The sequence below is a fragment of the Rhinopithecus roxellana genome, chromosome 3 (assembly GCF_007565055.1).
Source record: "Rhinopithecus roxellana isolate Shanxi Qingling chromosome 3, ASM756505v1, whole genome shotgun sequence".
NCBI classification, from domain to species: domain Eukaryota; kingdom Metazoa; phylum Chordata; class Mammalia; order Primates; family Cercopithecidae; genus Rhinopithecus; species Rhinopithecus roxellana.
Genome location: NC_044551.1, coordinates 154,663,598 through 154,671,865, shown reverse-complemented (window position 1 = coordinate 154,671,865; position 8,268 = coordinate 154,663,598). Strand labels below are relative to the sequence as shown.

The 8,268-nt window shown below is 46.2% G+C and overlaps 1 protein-coding gene across 11 annotated transcripts in view; it reads left to right on the top strand.

The window, feature by feature from the left end:
• Nucleotides 1-225: 225 nt before the first annotated feature.
• The window catches only part of FAM13B (family with sequence similarity 13 member B), a 91,948-nt gene continuing 83,905 nt past the window's right edge, over nt 226-8,268 (top strand). For 8 of the 11 annotated variants that reach the window (XM_030927610.1, XM_030927606.1, XM_030927607.1 and 5 more), the window contains exon 1: nt 226-556. The gene's annotated coding sequence lies outside the window, so the exon portion shown is untranslated. The remainder of the gene's footprint in view (nt 557-8,268) is intronic. The other 3 variants (XM_010388068.2, XM_010388071.2, XM_010388070.2) reach the window with 3 other exon arrangements.

The following is an 8,268-nucleotide window of genomic DNA, read 5'->3' as shown; positions in this document are numbered from 1 at the left end:
TCCTCTCCCCAGTGTCCTCTCTGCTTCCCAATCTCCCAAACCGAGGATCCCACAACCCGCCCCGGGCCCGCGCCTGGCTGCTCGCACCCTAACTCAGGAGCCCAAATGGTGGGAGACGAACCGCGGTCCTCAAGCCTGCAGGACCCAGGGCCGCGGCCCGGGACGCTGTGGGGGTGGGGACCCTCGCCGCCCCGCCCCCGCCAGCGGCCCGCCCCGCCCCCTCCCACACACGTCACGTCCGGCCCAGCCTCCGCCCGCCCGTCGCTCTCCTCCCGCCCGCCGTTAGGGAGGCTCTGCACCTCAGCCGTCGCCTCTGTCGCCACTCCGGCCCCCTCTTCCGCGTCTCCGCCACCACCACCGCCGGGGATATCCGGGGGTCGCTTACCGGGCTGGCCCCGCGCCACAGCCGTAGCTTTAACCTCCCGTCAGCGGCCGCCCCAGGAAGAGGCTTCCCGGCCGCGGAGCCACTTGGGGCCTCAGTTCTCGCCCTCTTGCGGTCCCCGCGGGTCCTGGAGAAGCGGCTGCGGCCAGGGAACGGGGCATCGCGGTTCCAACGGTAGGTAAACGGGCGGGTACCCGCATCTGCGCATGCGCGGGTTGCAGGTCGCCGCGGCCCTTCGCCGCCTGTTGCCCCCCAGCACCGCCTCCCACCCGCGCCTGCTCCCGGGCGTTGCGTTTCGGGGTGTGGAGGACTCCAGCAGGTGGGGCGTTCCGTGGAGAGGGCCCCCTTTCCGCTGGAGAAAGAGGAAGATGAAGCCGTGCCGGGGGGTGTGGCAGCCTTGGATTTGCAGCGGCTGCAGTGCCGTGAGCGGGCGTGCCCCTCACCTCCAGCCCCTCCAGAGTAGATGGCGCGACACCCCACGTTTCTTTGCTGACCTATCCTGCCCACTGGCGCTGCGCCTCTTCCCCGCCCACTTCCTTCATACTGGGCAGTGAAGTTGATATAGAAGAAAAAGGAGTGTGGTTTATTCTGGGCTCAACTGCGCCCCTTTTTAAGGTCACGTGAGATGAGTGGTTGCGGACTTCCTTAAATCGCTCAGAGAATATAGCCAAAATTGGGCTGTTGGTGCACTGGGGCCTTGTCTAGAATGCGCTCTGCATAGGCCAGGCTGGAGGGGAACACTTTGTATAACATTAGGGTTCACGTGGCACGCCTGGTTTCCTAGATGAGGTTGTAGGAAATGGAATCGGTTGGCACATTTGCGCAGTGGGAAACTTAAGCCCTTTTTGTTTGTAATCAGTTGAAATAAAACTGACTTTTAGAAAAATGGTGGATTATTTCATTTGGTTCCCCGTTTCGCCTTCTAATCAATGAAAAAAGTTGGGCATTTACTTTGAAGGATCTGATAATCTAAAATGGTAGCCCAAATCATTACCAATAGTAATGCAGACTATTAATATTAACTGGGGTGCATCTGTTTAGAGAGACAAACATTAAAGGGTGGTTTTGAACTATTTGTCTTTTTAGAGCTGGATTAGTGTGAGGCTATTTTCAACCCTCCTTTTTTGGTAACCTTGAAATGTTTGTTGGCCTGGTTTTCTCACAGGTACTGTGCATTTACTAAGTGCTTGTTGATGGAATTGAATGAACTGATAATTATTTGTATATCCACTGGGAGGCCCTTCTTACTTTTTTTTTTTTTTCTCCTTGTGATAGAGTTTCGCTCTGTCGCACAGGCTGAAGTGCAGTGGAGCGATCTCGGTTCATTGCAACCTCCTCCTCCCGGGTTCAAGCGATTCTCCTGCCTCAGACTCCTAAGTAGCTGGGACTACAGGCGCCCGCCACCACGCCCGGCTAATTTTTGTGTTTTTGGTAGAGACGAGGTTTCACTATGTTGGCCAGTCTGGTCTCGAACTTCTGACCTCAAGTGATCCGCCTGCCTCAGCCTCCCAAAGTTCTGGGATTACAGGCGTGAGTCAACGTGCCTTGCCCCCTTCTTACTTTTTTAATCCATGCTGCTTTTAAAGTTGGAGTAATAGTTTCTCCAATTTAATATTATTACTAATTTAGACACCTGTGTGACACAGCTTACGTTCTTGGAAAATGTAGAAGGGGGCATATTGCAGTGGCATAATTCATTGGGTGGTGTAAATGTTAGTGTATTTTTTTATTAGAATATCATTGTTTTAGGACAGAAAATGGCTGAAATGAATCTGTTGACTTGTCAGTGTTTCCCCACCAATAAAATAACTGCTTTTATAATCATTTATTAATAACTTCAATCCATTGCTGCATAGCTCCTCCATCATCGTATACAAATTTTAAGCTTGGGGACTATAATAGTATAAATTACTGTTTTTTTGTTTGTTCGGTTCTTTTTTTTTTTTTTTTTTTTTGAGACGGAATATCACTGTCGCCCAGGCTGGAGTGCAGTGGTGCAATCCCAGCTCACTGCAACCTCTGCCCCGCAGGTTCAAACGATTCTTCTGACTTAGCCTCCCGAGTAGCTGGGACTACAGGTGCTTGCCACTGCGCCTGACTGATTTTTGTATTTTTTGTAGAGACGGAGTTTTGCCGTGTTGCCCAGGCTGGTCTCAAACTCCTGACCTCAGATAATCTCCCTACTTCTGCCTCCCAAAGTGTTGGGATTATAGATGTGAGCCACCTTGCCCAGCCTTATGTTCAATTTTTTTTTTGTGGGGGGATGGAGTTTCGTTCCTTTTGCCCAGGCTGGAGTGCAATGGCACGATCTCAGCTCACCGCAACCTTTGCCTCCCCAGTTCAAGCTATTCTGCTGCCTCAGCCTCCTGAGTAGCTAGGATTACAGGCATGTATAACCACGCCTGGCTAATTTTGTATTTTTAGTAGATACGGGGTTTCTCCATATTGGTCAGGCTGGTCTCGAACTCAGGTGATCCGCCCACCTCAGCCTCCCAAAGTGCTGGGATTACAGGCGTGAGCCACCGCGCCGGGTACATTCAATTTTTTGAGGAACTGTCTTATTCTACAGCACCTGTACCATTTTATGTTACCACTAGCAGTGCACAAGGGTTCCATTTTCTCCACATCCTTGCCAACAGTTGTTATTGTTTGCTGGTTGGTTTGTTTGACAATAACCTTTTTGGATTTTATTGTGTTTTTGATTTGCATTTTTCTGAAGGCTGGTGACAGACTTCTGCTTATTGACCTTTTGTTTATCTTCTTTAGAAAAATGTCTATTCAGACCCATTGCCCATTTTTGAATTGGGTTTTTTTGTTGTTGTAGGTGTAGCTGTTGTTTTTGAATTTATTTTCTAAATGAGTTAAAAGACCTAGCATTTCTGAAAATGAATACTCGATTTTTTAATAGAAGTAGAACATTTCTGTTTTACAGGTTATCCATCCAGTTGTTAAAAGAAAAATTTACCTGACCAGGTGTGGTGGTGCACAACTGTAGACCCTTGTACTTGAGAGGCCAAGGTGAGAGGATGAACCCAGGAGTTTTGAGGCTAGCCTGGGTGATATAGTAAGACCTTGTCTCTAAAAGAAAGAAAAAAATGTAAAAAACCTTCTTAAATTTAACAGAGTTTAATTGAGCAAAGAATGATACACAAATTGGGCACCCTTCTCAACCTAGAATATGTTCAGAGGGACTTCAGGTTTGCCATGTGGTTGGATAATAATTATGAACAGAAAAAGGAGAGTGACATACAGAAAATAGAAGTGAGGTACAGAAACAAACCGGATTGGTTACAGCTCAGCATTTGCCTTATCTGAACATGATTTGACAGTTGCCCACCTTTGACTAAAACTCTGTGATTGGTGTAAGAGTAGGTTACAGTCTCTTTACACATCCAGTTAGGTTACAGTTTACTAGGTATGAGAAACCTTTGGGCCGAATTTAAAATAGGTAAGGAAGCAGCTTTAGGCTAAACTAAATTTGACACAGTGAAGAGGCTGCTTTTATATCTGAAAATCGTTTTCAGTTACTTAGTGTTAATAGATCTATATTTAGGTCTTGACTAGAAATATATTGTACCAAGAACTTATTTCCATCACATCAGTGTTACGAAGGTGCATGCATTAAGTGAAGACTATATTTTCATCAATGAATTCATTCCTTTTTTTTTTTTTTGAGACAGAGTCTCGCTCTGTCGCTCAAGCTGGAATGCAAATGGCATGTGATCTTGGCTCACTGTAACCTCCGCCTCCTGAGTTCAAGCGATTCTCCTGCCTCAGCCTCCCGAGTAGCTGGGATTACTGGCACCCATCGTCACGCCTAGCTGATTTTTGTATTTTTAGTAGAGACAGGGTTTCGCCATGTTGGCCAGGTTGGTTTTGAACCCCTGACCTCAGATGATCCTCCCACCTCAGCTTCTCAAAATGCTGGGATTACAGGCATGAGCCACTGTACCTGGTTTTTTTGTTTTTGTTTTTGTTTTTAAATAGAGATGGAGTCTCCCGGGCTCAAATGATCCTCCTACTTTAGCCTCTCAAGGTGTTGGGATTACAGACATGAGCCACCATAGGAGGCTAATGAATATATTCTTATGAAAGAACTTTCCTTTGTTAATAAAGTGTTTTGTAACATGGCTAGGAGTGGAGGAGGGGCTTACTTGATTAAGAAAAGGGAAGTATGGTTTGTGTATATGAACCTGACCACAGTCGGTGTTCGCCAAGCCGTAGAAAGGTTAGGGGTTTCTATAAGAGAGGCAGTAGGTTAATATGTGAGTAGCCAACTTTGATTCAAAATGGAAATAATAAAGGATATTTGGAATGGGATGTAATAAAGGCTTTTTTTGTTTGTTTGTTTGTCTGTTTGCTTGTTTTCTTTGTTTTGTGGGATGGAGTCTCGCTCTGTTGCCCAGGCTGGAGTGCAGTGGTGCGATCTTGGCTCACTGCAAGCTCTGCCTCCTGGGTTCACGCCATTCTCCTGCCTCAGCCTCCCCAGTAGCTGGGACTACAGGTGCCCACCACCACTACGCCTGGCTAATTTTTTGTATTTTTAGTAGAGATGGGTTTCACCGTGTTAGCCAGGATGGTCTTGATCTCTTGACCTTGTGATCTGCCCGCCTCAGCCTTCCGAAGTGCTGGGATTACAGGCGTGAGCCACCGTGCCTGGCCTAATAAAGGCTATTTTAATGTACCAACTCATTTCACACATTACACTAAATAGATATTAGTACTGAATTTACAAGAATTGTCAGCTGGGCACGGTGGCTCACACCTGTAATCCCAACACTTAGGGAGACTGATGCAGGTGGATCGCTTAAGTTCAAGACTGAGTTGCAGACCAGCCTGGGCCACATGGTGAAACTCTGTCTCTATAAAAACCACAAAAATTAGCCCGGCATGGTGGTGCACGCTTGTAGTCCCAGCTACTTGGGAGGCTGAGGTGGGAGGATCTTGACCCTGAGAAATCAAGGTTGTGGTGAAGCCGGGGCTGTGGCGAAGCCGAGATTATGCCACTGTACTCCTGCCTGGGCGATGGAGTGAGATCCTGCCAGAAAAAAACAACAACAAACAAAGAGAATAACTTATTATCAGATTACTAATCAGATATTTATTTAGCTCCTAAGTGCCAGAAATACATTGAGGAGCAAAACCCAAGTAGTCATGTGGCTAATGGTTGCATAACAGTAAATTTAGTAAAAGTCATTGAACACTCGAATCTGGTGAATTTTAGTGTGTAAATTATGCATTAATAAACCTATTTTTTAAAAAAAGCCCACTGGTGGACTTGTAGTGAGCTTATACTCTGTTGGTAGAAACAGCCATTAAACAAACACAAAATGAATATGTAATAAAAGTTGCGGTAGGCAAGGCTCACAGTGGCTCACACCTATAATCCCAGCACTTTGGGAGGCCAAGGGTGGAGGATCACTTGAGCTTAGGAGTTTGAGGCCAGCCTGGGCAACACAGGGACACTCTCTCTTTACAAAAAAAAAAAAAAAAAAAAAAGGCCAGGCATGGTGGCATGCTCCTGTAGTCCCAGCTACTCAGGGGCCTGAGGCAGGAGGATTGCTTGAGCCCAGGAGTTTGAGGCTGCAGTGAGCTATGATCGTGCCATTACATTCCAGCCTGGGGGACAGAGTGAGACCCTGTCTCAACAAACAAAACAAAAAACTTGTGATGAATATTTTGGAGCCAAGGAATGCTACAGCCTAGAGGAATTAATAGATGAGGCCATTAAATTGAGTGTGTTGAAGAAAGCCTCTCCAGGGATGGGACTTGAGCTGATTATGGGAAGGAGGAAGCTTGGGAGAGTGTTTCAGGTCAGTGAACTAGCAAGTATAAAAGACCTAGGTTGAGGAAAATGTGGTACACTGACAAGATAATGACATTTACTAGATTTCTACTAGAGAAGGAAATATTGCAAGTATTTTATGCCTCGGCCTCCCAAAGTGCTGGGATTACAGGTGTGAGCCTCCGCACCCGGCCCATGCCTGGCTAATTTTTGTATTTTTTGTAAAGATGGGGTTTTACCATGTTGACCAGGCCGATCTCGAATTCCTGACCTCAGGTGATCCGCCTACATTGGCCTCTCAAAGTGCTGGGATTATAGGCGTAAGCCACTGCGCCCAGCCTAATTTTGTATTTTTAGTAGAAATGGAGTTTCACCATGTTGGCCAGGCTGGTCTTGAACTCCTGACCTTGGCGATCTGCCCACCTCAGCCTCCCAAAGTGTTGGGATTACAGGTGTGAGCCATAACACTTGGCTGTTTTTTGCATATTTTATGGTCAAAGTTCACAATCTAGTGGGGAAGATACAGAAACAAAGTTTAACCACTGCTTTTTTGTTCATGTACCAGCTTCCCTTATTATTTTTTTTTCCAGTTTTTATACAAGTCTGTGCAAAAAAAAAATGTTTTACTCTCAGGAGACCTATTTGGCTAGACCAAGTTGTAGAATTGCTCATAATACCCCTTACCTGAAAAAATGAAGTGTATTGTAGTTTTGCATTAACGAGCTATGAAAAATGATAAGCTAGTCGTCTTACTCCTATCAGTCTGGTAGGCCTTGCCTGTGTATGTTTTCAGTGGAGAAAAGGTGAAAGGTTACTAGAGTGGAGGAGTCTTGAAGAATCAGTATTTGTCAAAATTGAGATTATATGCACACACAACTGACTAGAACATGCATTATCTAATACATATATATGCTTTTTCAGATATGTTATTTATTTGAGATGGAGTCTTGCTCTGTCACCCAGCCTGGAATGCAGTGGTGCAATCTCGGCTCACTGAAGCCTCCACCTCCTGGATTCAAGGGATTCTCTTCCCTCAGCCTCCTGAGTAGCTGGGACTACAGGTGTGTACCACCACACCTGGTTAATTTTTTTGTATTTTTAGTAGAGACGGGTTTCACCAGGCTGGTCTTGAACTTCTGACCTCAAATGATCAACCTGCCTCGGCCTCCCAAAGTGCTGAGGTTACAGGTGTGAGCCACTGCGCCGGACCTTTTTTAGATGTTTTATATCATCTAAGTTGTAGTGTTTTTTAGAAAGGGTCCATCATTGTGCTGATACTTTGGGGAGGCGCTAATTTAGCGAATAGTCACTTTGACTTAATAGAAAATCATGCAAATTAGTGGACTAGTGACTTTGGAGTGCCAGGGAGACTATGAGGTATCTGTGTTTAGACAGTTGAAGAAACTTCCCCAAGGATGACCTCTTGAAATAGCTGCCAGTAGTCAGTTCTAGAGTTGTATATGGTTCACACATCAGCATTTAAAAAACAGAGGAGTGGTAGAGGAATGTTTAATCCTACTTAGGAAGGTATGAGGAAAGGTGACACTTTAAATGCTTGTCTCCTGAGTAAAGAGTTAGCTTGTGGGCCGGGTGCAGTGGCTCTTGCCTGTAATCCCAGCACTTTGGGAGGCCGAGGCGGCTGGATCACGAGGTCAAAAGATGGAGACCATCCTGGCCAACATAGTGAAACCCTGTCTCTACTAAAATTACAGAAATGAGCCGGGCGTGGGTGGCGGGCACCTGTAGTCCCAGCTACTCTGGAGACTGAGGCAGGAGAATCACTTGAACCCGGGAGGCTGAGGTTGCAGTGAGCCGAGATTGCACCACTGCACTCCACTTCAGCCTGGTGACAGAGTGAGACTCTGTCCCCGCCTCCCCCCCAAGAAAAAGAAGCTTGTAATGAGCTAGAGCAAGATGGCTGCCAACAGGTTCCCTTTCCCAAATGCACTCCAAAGTCACTGGCCTACTAATCTGCATGATTTTCTATTAAGTCAAAGTGAATATCTACTAAATTAGCTCTTTCTCAAGGATCAGCACAATGATGGACCCTTTCTAAAAAACTCTAGTGTAGATGATTTATTTGTGCAGGGGAATGTTGATT